The sequence below is a fragment of the Pseudopipra pipra genome, chromosome 2 (assembly GCF_036250125.1).
Source record: "Pseudopipra pipra isolate bDixPip1 chromosome 2, bDixPip1.hap1, whole genome shotgun sequence".
NCBI classification, from domain to species: Eukaryota; Metazoa; Chordata; class Aves; order Passeriformes; family Pipridae; genus Pseudopipra; species Pseudopipra pipra.
In genome coordinates this window covers 113,448,858-113,461,479 of record NC_087550.1, presented here as the reverse complement: position 1 = coordinate 113,461,479, position 12,622 = coordinate 113,448,858, and the positions used below count along the sequence as shown (strand labels likewise).

The 12,622-nt window shown below is 41.0% G+C and overlaps 1 long non-coding RNA gene across 1 annotated transcript in view; it reads left to right on the top strand.

Moving 5' to 3' along the window:
* Positions 1-1,255: 1,255 nt before the first annotated feature.
* The window catches only part of LOC135410327 (uncharacterized), a 96,133-nt gene continuing 84,766 nt past the window's right edge, over positions 1,256-12,622 (top strand). Inside the window, exon 1 of the long non-coding RNA XR_010428630.1 lies at positions 1,256-1,479. This is a non-coding gene — a long non-coding RNA (uncharacterized LOC135410327). The remainder of the gene's footprint in view (positions 1,480-12,622) is intronic.

Genomic DNA, 12,622 nt, shown 5'->3' with positions numbered 1-12,622 from the left:
TTTGTTATCCAGAAAGACACTGAGAGAAAGAAACTGTCTTTTCACAGTGTCTTTACGTTTGTCCCTCCTGCCAAATGTAAACTGGGGCTCACAGACTGCTTTTCTAAAAATCAGGTCTTAGGTGTCTCAGATCAAGTCTGCAGAAGCTGGCCATTACTGTAATTTTTTTTATTTTTTTTTACACTATCTTGCACAGGAAATCTATTTCAGAGCCAGAAATACAGATTGAATCTCAGGGCTTCTACACCTTTGGTTCAGCAGCAAGACCATCTGTCACTTCTAATTCCTGCTATGAAAAAGATGATCTAGTTATCTTGATGGAATAATTCTGAAATTGCAAGCTACATTCTTCTCCTTTTCCCCAATTAGATTTTCCTCCCCTCCTACATGCTGGAATCTCTGTTTGAAGGTTCAGCCCCGGATGAAGCTAAACTCAAAGACAACGGTGTGTTTTTAATCACTGTCTCCCCACTGGATATGATTTAAAGTTGCAAAACATGCTAACTCCTCTCACCCAAGCAATCTTGACTTGGTTCCAAAAGGGAGACAAATCTGAAAACAGGTGAATTCCTTGTCATTTTAGATTTCACTAAGGATATGCAAAACCTTTGTTCCATTTTAAGCTTGATATATGTTTTGGAAGGTGGATTTATAAGGAGGGGCTGCATTTTTTTTTCAGGTATGTCTACATCTTAACCATCATCTGCATATCATTCCAAGATGGCTTTTAAATCTTCTGGATTCACACTCAGCTTTGTTTAATTCTCCAAGGCAAAGTTCTCTTTCTCATAGGACCATTAAATCATGACTAGATACTCTTTCATAATGAGGAAAAAAATTCAGTGTCTTTTTGGAGAAAACCATCCTCATCCCCTCATGTTTCATGAGACCATAAAGTGTTCAGTCTTTCACATACATGTTTTCTTGGTGCAAACTGCAGATAAAAAGCACATGATATAATTTCATCATTTGTGTGGCCTTATTTATTGTGACTGTAGGTGAGGGAATGTTTCAGGCTATTCCATCCAGCTTTTGTTTTTCCCACCCATGTACACATAAACACATTCCTGTAGCTCTAACTCACTTATGTTTCTATAGTTCAGGGCATTTCTCTGCTGTTAAAGTTTAATGAAAATAAGATTGAAATTTTAGGGATTAACGACCACTTGGCAAAAATTCAGCTGGTATCTACTTTGTCTGCACCAGTTCTTCCAACCTTCTTTCTACAATGAATAACTAAAAAGGACCAAGGAGCTGGAAGCTGTTTCTAGGATACAATGTACAGCACTTCCTACTCTTGGCTCACTCTAACTTCAACCTCTCAGCTCTGTCATTTTTTTCTGTCTATGAATTTAAAATAGTTTTATGCCACCAGATAGTGAAGTGAAAGCAATAGCATTTGTCCCAGCTGTGGGTGGGATCACCTTGCTACCGCGGTGAAATCGAAGGGGCTGATCTTCACAAGGATTTTGCATTAAGGTAATTTCCACACCTTACTTATCCTGCTGTTTGGTTAAAACCTTTCCTGCAGTGAGCTCAGAGGCTTTGTGTATGTATGTGAGTGCACAGCATGGCTTCTCTACAGTGGCATTCCAGCTGGTGGTTCCTGGAAAGCAGTATGGAAAGTCACGGTGAAGCCCCAAAAGCTACTGCAAAAGGGAATTCATGAATGACATGATCTCTCTGCTGCCATCCCTACCTGTGCCATCCTCTCTGAGCTCCAGCACTTGTGCGTGGGCAGAATGAGAAAGAGATCATTCCTTTTTTGTAATCCTTTTTTTGAGGGGAGAACAAATTCCTTGCGGGGCTGCTTTTTTTGGGGGCAGTCCAGCTGAGGGAAAGAAAAGGTCTTTTAAACCGTGTTGCCACAGGTTGATCTGGATGTAAACACTTTGGGTACATTGATCCATTGTAAACTCCTGGAACAGGAACAGGATGCAGGTATGGCAGACAATTATTGTAAAACAATTGCTGCTCTATATCCAGCCAGTTTACAGCTTTCTGGTGTCCCCAAGATATAGGTGTTGCTTTCATGTTCTTGGCAACCCTCCACCCCATAAGTCAAGGTCCCTCTTTTCGACCAGGAGCTGGCAGGAGGCTCACAGGTCAGTGGCAAAGGGCTGTGAGGAAAAGCTACCCTCAAACTGGAAAACTGAGGAGGTATTTTTGTCGTTAAGTTTGGGAGACAAACCTCCACACCAGCATTTTGCACTTGTAGTACGTGATTACTTTGAGATTTAGGAAGCAAACAGACAGTAATCATTAAGAGCAGTATATTAAATGAAATAAATTTCTCCTTGTGCTGTTGACTAAAGAACAGGCAATTTAGCTGCTCCTAATTATGAGGTTATGCCTTGATTTTTCTAAACTGAAATGACAGTTTATATAGACTTTTTTTTTCCTGAGGTAAGCGTGCACTTTTCAAAGGTTTTACGCATCTTTTAGCTCTCCTCTGTCCACGAGTGTCACCATGTACAAGTGATTGAAAATTGTGGTGTAAATCTTTGTGCAGCTTCTAGCCAATACAGAGCCTTGGATACACAGCACACACCCTGGTGTTTAGCAGAGGGGTGTTTTTTCTCAGCCAGCTCAGGGAGGGCAGATACACACATTCACTGCAGGCCCATGTTTGGGATGGCAAAATAAAATAGTTCCCATAGTTATTCCTAGAAGTTAATTAGCTGTGACAGTGGGAAAGTGACCACCTCATGATTCTTGGATATTTATAACAAGGCTGTCACTTGCTAGGTTAGCCAGGTCATAGAGGAGACAAGGGTGTGAAGTCAGGTTTCTGGCAGGACACAGAGCTGAACCTGCATCGTTGTGTTTCCTTGCCATTGCTTAGATGTTGGCAGAAAGGATCTCTTGGTGCAGCATTTGTAACACTACACCCGTGTGTGATCCCTATCTTTTGGAAACTGTGGCTTCAATGGGCTGCAGAGCTCTGTGGGTGAATGTGCATTTCCTTCATCACATGCCTTTAGAGTTTGACCTGGGATTGCTGAAATGGAGATTTCTTTTCTACTCCCGCTTGCATGAGCACAAGGTCAGAGCTCCAGGGGCAAAGCAGAGATCACAGAGGACACGAGGAAGTGCTGTGGTGCCATCCCTTGGCATGCCACCTGCTGAGGCGGGTGCTGGAGCATTCACCACACCCTAGTGTCCCTCTCTACCATGTGCTGGTTGTTTCATGGGGGACAGAGACAGCTGGTTTGGGTGTTTTTGCCTCCACTTTGTGTTTTAGCAAGTGGCACTGCTGCTGTCATGCTTCAGGACTTACCATTACCGTGCAGTTTCCTAATGAATGAGATGTTAGAGTTTGTTTGACTCTCCAATTTTGCCTTGTAATCAAGACTTAATGTGTTAAATGTGTTTGCCATACTCTGGTATCAGCACAGCTGAGCATGACCTGAGCAAGTTTTTTTATTGGTAATGATAAGGTAACTTGGAAAAGATTACTTCAAAGATCTGTCTCATTTGAAGTGCCACTTATGAATGTTGTCACTGCTCAGAAAAAAAGATATCTCACACTAAGAAAGTTATGAGTTACCGCCATGACAAGGAAAAAGCACAGAAGTTGCTTCATTTTTGTCTGTCTGTCATTATGGTCCTTCAGTTTTAGTAAGAAAAACTTTCAGACAACTTCAGCATGATTTGCAGAGTGTCATTTCTCTATTAAAATTTCCTGCCCATAAATAGTGTGCCAAATGTTGTAGTGGGTTTGTCATCTGCCCAATATTCTTCAGAGAAAGCAGCTGACTGTTGGCTTCCCTAATTATTTCTTCTTCTAATATTGTTTCCTCAGAGCTAGCTTGAAGGGGGAACAAACCCCAACTATATATAAATAATCCAGTAAAACCAGACATTTCTGTCAAAAAAATTTAGAGCTTTGGAACAAACAATAATAGTTTCATGCAAATTTCTCTCCCTTAATACTGGCAAGATTTCAATAAGAATTTTCTGAGAAACATTTCATTTTATTCCACTGAAAGGTGGGACACTGCTTTTTGCATTGCTGCAAACCCCCACTGGAGAGCCAAGCTGGGAAACTGCCAAACATCTCATACCTGCTGTGACAATGGGGAGCTGTATCAACACACACAAACACATATTTAACTAAACTGTTCAATTGAATTCTAATCTCCAGCTAATCGCTAAGGTTAGAGAAAAAAAATATCTCCCTATTCATGTTTTATTTCTTAAAAATACCTTTATGAGGTAATACAAGTGCATGAATGGATGAGAGACTCAAGCACAATACACTGTCTACAAAGCTAAATGAGCTATGGGGGTCACATTCTATTAAATATCTCACCCATGAAACTTTCGGTTAAAAAGAACATTTAAATGGAGATTGGAAAGTCACTGAAGGGCCCTTCTAAGGCTTTTTGAGACAGAAGGTGATACAGAGGTGTGTTTTTGGTTTGCTGCACTCCAAGCATCCCTAAGACACACAACTCATTGAGATTACAATAGGTGAAGTACCAGCAGACAACAATTCATGTGTGATTGGGTACAATTTGTGTTCAAAACAGAACTGCAACCTCTTGAATGAAGGCTGTGTGTGTGTTGTAGGGGATAGGGAGACCTTTCATCTTTTCTACTGCAAGACTATAATGCAGAAGAAAGCATGCCATCTCTGAGTGTGGGCATCAGCCTTGGCATCTTCTGTGTGGCTTCCACTATCCAAATGAAATTCTTCCCAGTACTGCTTAGTGGGAGATATTACAAAAAGAAAGAGATGTTCCTTCCTCAGCTTCTTTGGTGTCATAATTTCAAGTTAATAATGGGCGAAATATAGGATTAAAACACATGGTCCTTAAGTCAGGACTTGTTACACAGCACCTATACAAGCCCGAATGGGTACCCTTCCCTGACTTTACCAAGGCAGCACTGATGTCCCTGATAAGAGATACCTCTGTGGAGAAGATACCTACCTGTTACAGAACCAAAACATAATTTCATATGAAGATGCTGTGGAGCAGTTGTGTAGAACAAGACATTTGGGTACAGCTGGTTCTCAAGCACAGCTGCTCAGGTCTCTCACACACCAGAAAAATGTATGCAAACCAGAAAAGTCTTCCCTGGACCTCCTCTCTTAGTTTCAGGTGCTTTACCCTCTATCTTGGGTCTGAGTTTCCACCTTTTTTGCAGACCTGAAGGGCAGTCTGATCTGTGCTGATGTTTTGTTGGGGCATCCCACAAAACTCTTTGCTGATTTTAAGTAATTCCTTGCAAGCAGCTCATTCTCATTCTGGTTTTCCTCCCTGCAGAGCAAGGCTGGGCGTATCCTTAATTTAACCTGGCAGTGAGAAGTACTGGCACATACTTTTAACTGAAGTGACTCTCCCTGACCCAGGTTTTATGCTTGCGTGCAAACCCTGTCAGCAAAAATAATTTTCCAGTGTCTTTCCATTTGTTCTGTTACTATACCATGTCTTCAAATCCCCACTCTTTCGGCGCAAACAGGCCAATGTGACCTTCTTGCCAAACGATTGTTGAAGACTACAGCTAACAAAGTGTTCTGGGGGGCTATCAAGTGTCTCCAAGGTAAGGCATGCATAAAACATGAGCACATAGTTGTAAATAACTGGGCTCCTCTTCATTTATTTTAAAATAATGATGGTTGTTTAACTGGCTTAAAAGGGTTACTCTTTCACCCCTAGCTTGTTCCGAGCACCGTGGGAAAATGACATGAGCACTGTTTAGTTTAAGGGACGTAGTCATGCAAAACCTTTGCTGCACCTTGTGGGGGAAGCTGGAGCGTTTCAAGAAATAATGAAGGTGTGAATCATCACATTTCTGAATTGCCTGATAAGAAAATCTTTTAATCTCTCGTAGTAGTGTAAGGACTCCAATTGCTGCAATTCTCTTCATAAATTGTGCAATAAAATATGGAATAAATCATTGCAAAAGAATCCAGGATTATCAGCAGTCTTTTCCTTTGATATCAGTATTTCTGACCGGTGTTCTTTAAAGGCTTTGGCTTGTTAGTTTAGTTTTAGGAGACAAATAAACTAATTAGTTCTCTTTTTTTTTTACCCACTTTATGGTCTGTTCTTGGCACACTTAGGAAACATTTCAGCTTGAACAGTTCATTTTCAGTTGTGCCCGTTAGCAGGAATTATTTCCATTTTTCAAAAACAACATTAGAGAACAACCAGGATGAGATACTGCTTTCATTAAAAGTATATGCAATGGATGAGGAGTTTGGTTGCTTACATATTTTTTTAAAATATATTTTAAGTGGTATTCAAAATGTACCAAAAAAATTTCAGTTTTATATGTGTGTGTTCAGTGAAAAAAACCCTCAAGAGTTCCCTTCTGAAAAATATTCTCATTGTTTCTGGAATTTGGCTCCACATGCTCTGTGTGATTTTACAGGACATCATCTACAGTCTTTTATCAAGGTTTTATGTTTTTATTTATACAAAAATCACACAATGCTATAGGATGTCAATAAAGCAAAGAGCTTGGTAAGATTTAGGCTTTGGGGGATTCCTTTTATGATCAGGAAAGACATAAAATCAAGTAAATCACTCAAATTGGTAACCTCAGAACCCAGCTTTGATATATGACTCTTCTCATAATATGCAATAAGACTGATTAAGCTTTATCATTTCATTTATCACTTCCTAGGCAGCAGCTGCCCATTGGCTGGAGAGGAAATCAAACATTTATCCACTGCTACCTTTGCCTGTGGATGGTAAAAAGGTATTTATAATATAAGGCAAAGTCCTGCCATAAAAGATTAGAACAGTGGAGCTAGGCAGCAAGAATGAACTACAGCCATAAAGAATAGAGTGTGAAATGTTTGGGTTGGATTCTGTTGTGATTTATCCACCAGCTTTTTGCTCAGGTTGCTGCACATCCTGTCAGCCTGCCCTGGGTAAGAGCTACAGAGCAAGGGGCAGCTCTGCTGGGTGCTCGTGAGCATCCTCCCTGCACACCCATTCCTAAAGGCACATTTTGGAAGTTTTTTGGTTTTTTTTTAATCACTTGGATACATTTTATAAATATTTGATGAGTGTGTGAAAAAAAATGTGAAAAATCACTTTAATGGTAAGGTTGCTTACAGTGCTTTAATGTATTTGGTTTATTTACTTTAAGGTGTGAGGTAAAATACCTTTATGTGCAGATTAAAGATATGTGGCGTGCTCCGGCTAATTGTCCAGATGTGTAGCTCAGACGAGGGACAAGCTGCCTTGGCCTCTGTCACCTCCCTCACTTCATACAGCCACTAATTGGCTTGGGGAACAACACTATTGTTTGTGTGTCAATCATGAGTGATTTCTTTCTACAAATGATTCCCAAACTGGCTTATGAAGCTGCTTTGGATGCTGGAGGGAAGAAGCTGAGTGACCGCAAGCTGCTGGGGGTGAGTGGAGAGCTGAGAGTGAGGTCGGTAGTGACATGGAGAGGCCACCTCTGCCAGAGGTCCTGGGCATGGTTATGTCTCTGGGAATCAGAGATGTGGTAGGCTGATAGTAAACTGTCTCTGAGAGGATGAGAGAGGGCCTGAAGGTGAGCTGAGACCCCATTGTAGCTGAATAAGGGGATCTCAATAGGTGGTGAAGGCACATTTTGCAGAAGAGTTAGGAAGACTGAGGATAAGACAAGAAATAGGTGAAAGACAGCATCTACCTGGTTTATGTGCAGTTCATAGGCTGAATGGGAGGACTTGACAGGCCTGAACTCTTCTCATGGGCTGCTGAAGTGTTGAGATGGGGTGCATGGTGAAGGATCTGTGAGGAGAAGGGGGCTGCTTAGGGTTGGCCTCTGTGCAGATCTGCCTTGTGGTGAGATCAGCTGGCCTTGTCTGGAGCTCTGTGATGTTGTATTGAGGTCACCTTGCTCCTGCTCTGATTCCACTCATGAGCTCGTGGTTCCCATCATACAGAGCAGTGTTGCTGCTGCAAAAATGATATGGATGCCTAAGCATGTGTGATCATATTCTATCTATAATGGACTTTAAATACCATCTGATTCAGATACAATCTAATACAGGACGATGTGTGAATTGCTTGATTTCCCCTTAGACTTCTTTAAATATGAGGCAATGGCACAGCAATCTAGAGATAACCTAGTGTAGAAAAATAATAGAGATGCTTCTGTTGTTCCCTTGCCATTTTTACTTCCTTTCTTTTTCTTCGAAACCACCGGTTATTTCCCCGTAGAGCTATGAAATAACAGGAAACAAGAACACCCCAGCTAGGCAGTGTCTCTTCTGCAGAACTACAGGAGATCGCATCCTGTAAAAAGGTTAATGAGGAACTGAGACTTTTTTTTGTGTCAGGATAAAGAGAATTACTCGCTTCCTAGTGCCCTAGAAGCATTTGTGAAATCTTTTAGGAAATGGCATAATGTATTTTTAGTGTAAAATGAAGCTAGAAAAGAGTTGCAAAAAGCTGTGCCATCAGTCCTGGATTTGATACATCCAACATTCAGCAACTGCAGGTTTCTTGCTTCCTTATTTCATTGAAGATGGATGCAGAGGACTTCAGAAAATATCCTTTTCTCATTTCCTGGTCAGACTCTCCCTAGAAAACGCACATCAGCCAGTGTGTGTGAGCTAAGCTGGTGCTGGACACTGATCCTGCTGGACACCAGGCAGAGAAGGCAGCTCAGTCCTCTCTCACCCACCTCTGAGAGGACTTTAGTGGCTGAGTACCCACTGCCATTTCCCTGCCTTCCTCTCCTGGCTCACAGAAGCTGCTTCCAGGGCTGCACACTATGAGATACTTTTTTTTCAATCTCTGCATTTTAATTGCACATCCTCCTTTTCAAAAGGCTGGATGTTTTGAGATAATGAAATGTTTCCACAGGTCATGCTGCTTTCTCTTCCTCTTGATTCCTCTATTAACAGAAAGCTACCAGTTTCCAGAAGAAAATTGCCTTGATTTCTTTATAGCCTCAATCTGTTCTCACCGAAGCCACTGGCAAATCCTTCTGTTTATTTTTCAGGGATACAAAACTGAGCCAAATGCCATCAGGAAGAGATCAGCACATATATTGAACGATGAGCAAGGCCTGGGGAGCCTAGTTAAGTAATTCATTACAGCTACTTTGAAATTCCTCACCAAATAGGTTTGAGTTTGATTTTTTGCCAGAAATACTGGCTTGCTGAAACGGAAACATTTTGTGGCAATGTACTAATTTCTGTTATCTGGAAGGTTATTTTTTGAGTTCCAGGTGAAATTTTATGGGGAGAAAAGGAAGCAGAAAAAGACTTTTTATCTGTAATACTGTGCTGAACAAATGTAGCTACCATGGCTTCTGGGCTAGAATTGCTTGCAATTGTCTGAACATATCTGAGCAGATGGACTTAGCCCTTGATTCCAGGTCTAAATTGGAAGGCACCTGAAAGAAGATAGGAAAGGGGTTGGACTGGATGATCTTTAAAGGTCCCTTCCATCCCAGACCTTTCTGTGACTCTATGAAGTATCTATGTTTGTGGTGTGTAATTACTAAATGTTCCTATTTACATCAGGTTATGAAAAATAATGCTGGAGTTAAGAGGGCCATCAATCCCAGGAAAATAGAAGCATCATTTAAGCCCACTCTTTTTGTAAGGAGCTGCATTCCACATCACAATGAAGTGTGACATTCCCTGTCACAGGGCACAATGTTAATTCAGTGCTCAGAAGGCAGTTAGAGACATCACAGAAGAAGATCTTGTAAAGAAGTGTCAGAAAAACTGCTTTTAGTTTAAGAAATTGCTGGAAACTGGGCGTGTCAGGGTAAAACCATGTTATCTTTACCTTGTCCTTAAACTTTTCTCTAGGCATGTGGTCACTGTCCAAGCCAGAATGCTGGGCTGAATGCACATTTAGTTCAGTCTGATACAACTGGGTGTTTTGTGCTATTTTAAAGAAAGTTTATGTGAAGGCACCAGTGAAAATCATTCCTGCCCCCCTTCAGCTGTGCCTGCTCTCTGCAATTAGTACTGTGTGTCTGTAACTGCATTGGCTTTTGCAGCTGAGATCTTCCATAAGGCTCTGAAGGTGTCAGTGAAGGAAAAATGATAATAGAGTGGTGAGGAGTGCTGAGGCTGGAACAAGACCAAATACCCATCAGCATTCCACTGTTTTTGATCCATCACTGACAGTAAACCCAAGTGAGGGATCCAGATTATTAAAGGCATTCAAATACCTGAAGCTCACCAAAATCTCTGGGAGTAAAGTATCTGAATATTTTTATGATCTGGGTCATAATGGAGTAAATGAATAGCATTTGTGTTACTTCAGAAGAGTGACTTGGTTGACATTCAGACTCGATGGGAATACGGGAAAGCAATAGTCACTCTCAAAATGGTTATCTTGAACTGGAAACATCACTATCAGCTTTCCTTGTTGTGGTGTTGAACTGTGCTGATGTCACAGGTAGTACACAACCAAAAACATGAAGTAACTAATGATGAGTGCTTCCATGATTCTTGTATTCCAATAAAAAACAGAGCAAGATTTGCCTTGTACATCGATTACAGTTTTATAAGTAGAGCATATTAAAAATATTATTGATATTAAATAAGCTAGTCTGTCCAACACTGTAAGTATGAAGTTCCAGGTTTTTTGGTTAAATCCTGAGTCCACATTAGTTGTATCCATGGTGATGGTAAGACTCTTGTTCTGATTCCTTTTCAAATCAGTGTTGTGATTCTTAGTGATTTTGAAACTGCTTTCCAGTAATTCTAAAAATTAATGGTTAATCAAATAGTCTCAGCTTTGGCTCAGTTATTGGCATGCATACCCAAATTATTAAGGAACAATCTACCTGCAGCAACAAACCCTTTCACTGTGGTTTGGGTTCTTGCATTGTGTCTGTAGGGATAAGATAATCTATTTGAAGGAAATCTGGTCATATTGCACCAAAGTTTGCTACATCCTTTACTGGGAAATATAAAGGTCAAGCTCTCTCTTTGTAGGGATTACTGGCTCCATGTAGCCTCAGTAGTAGGAGAGAGCAATAGGAATGAGGGAGTGGGGTGATAAATCAGAGGAACACTTGCTTCAGTAAATATCTCACAGTAATTTGCTCCTGGTAAGATACTTAGGGTTTGTTTATCATTCTATCTTTTCTGTGGGTGTGCAAACTGGAAATTTTGGGGTAAAAACCAACAAACATAATGTAAAAAGATGGAACTATGGGGAGAAGGCAAATTATAAAGGTAGAGTGTCCCCATGGACACGTTCGAAGGAAGTGAGGAAGGCAGAAGGTACAGCATGGTGTGCAGAAGAAACACCTTGGAAAGCAAGCGAAAAATATTCTCAATTTTGACAGCTGTGGAGTGGGAAAAATTTGGTTGTCCATCCCACACAAGGGAGAACATGGAGCATTGTGCCAATGGGACCAGCAAGAACTTGGGTTAGCCCAGAGTGTTGGACATGCCAGGGGGAAAATCAGTGCGTGACTGCTGCAGCTGTTCCTCCTGTATCTAGAAGCTTTCCCCCAAGCTTGGACTGAATCAAATTAATACACATCTGATAGGAAACTTGAAAATCTTCCTGGCATTCATCAGGAATTGCGGGTTTCCAGGAACCCTGTATTGCCAAGCTCAGCCTGAACAAAATGAGGAAGTACTCCAGAAATTTGCTGTGCTAAACTTCACCCTTGAACAAAAGTGAAGCTTAAAAAAGCTTTAAGAAACCTTCATGCTTTTCAAATGCTTATCTGGAGCTTTCTCCTGCCCCTTAGCTGCTTACACTGAAGATGAGGAGGGAGAAGCCTGCACTGTGATTATTCCCCCTGCCAAGGGCACTTGGATAAAATGTTCCTCACTGGAAGAAGCCAGTGAAGGGTCTGCACTGATTTCACGTATGTGGTTTGTCATTAATATATATTAAAAGTGATTGACCTGAAGTCTTATTTCTGTGATTGTACAGGGCTTTTAAAGTTTTGAATATACAGCTGAATGTTTTCTCTGTTCCCTCCTCAAGTGAACATGAGAAACATTTGGCTCCGACCGTTCCCCACACTTGCTCTTCCCTGAGCCAGTGATGACAGAACATGGTCCACTTTTTAAATGGGGATTTGCAAACTCAAACACATTCACAAATCAAGTTCAGTCAGGAGATTCCTCACATTCCTGCCCTGAATGGTCTCCAGACTCTGTGAAAAATACAACTGGTCTGCACTCCATATGAGCATGGCAATGCCAAATGATGATCACTGTCAGCCAGTTTTGCAAATGCCTACAAGTTATTCTCAAAGACAGTCAGGGCTGTCAAGCAAGAAGGATTCTAATACAACTTATGCTGCTTCTGATGTACAATAGGATGCAGAACTACCTCTTTCTTTTACAAACAATTTGACTGATGGAAGAGATGCTTTTAAAATTTGACACTTCAGTTGGTGGTGTTGCAAGATCTTCTGGAGGACATGATCAGAGTTTAAAATGAACTTGGTCAGACAGAGAGATGAATAGAGAATTTGTCACAGAGATGAATAGGTGAATAAACAAAAGGATGTTCAATGTACCAACTGTGACATTTAGGAAGGGGAATACAAATGCCAGGTGGATAGTGTCAGCTAAGCAGCAGTGTGGCAGAGGAAGATTTAGAGATCAGGGTGGAACAACACTGTTTTAGTTAGCAATATGGTATTGCAAAAAATAGAAATGTCA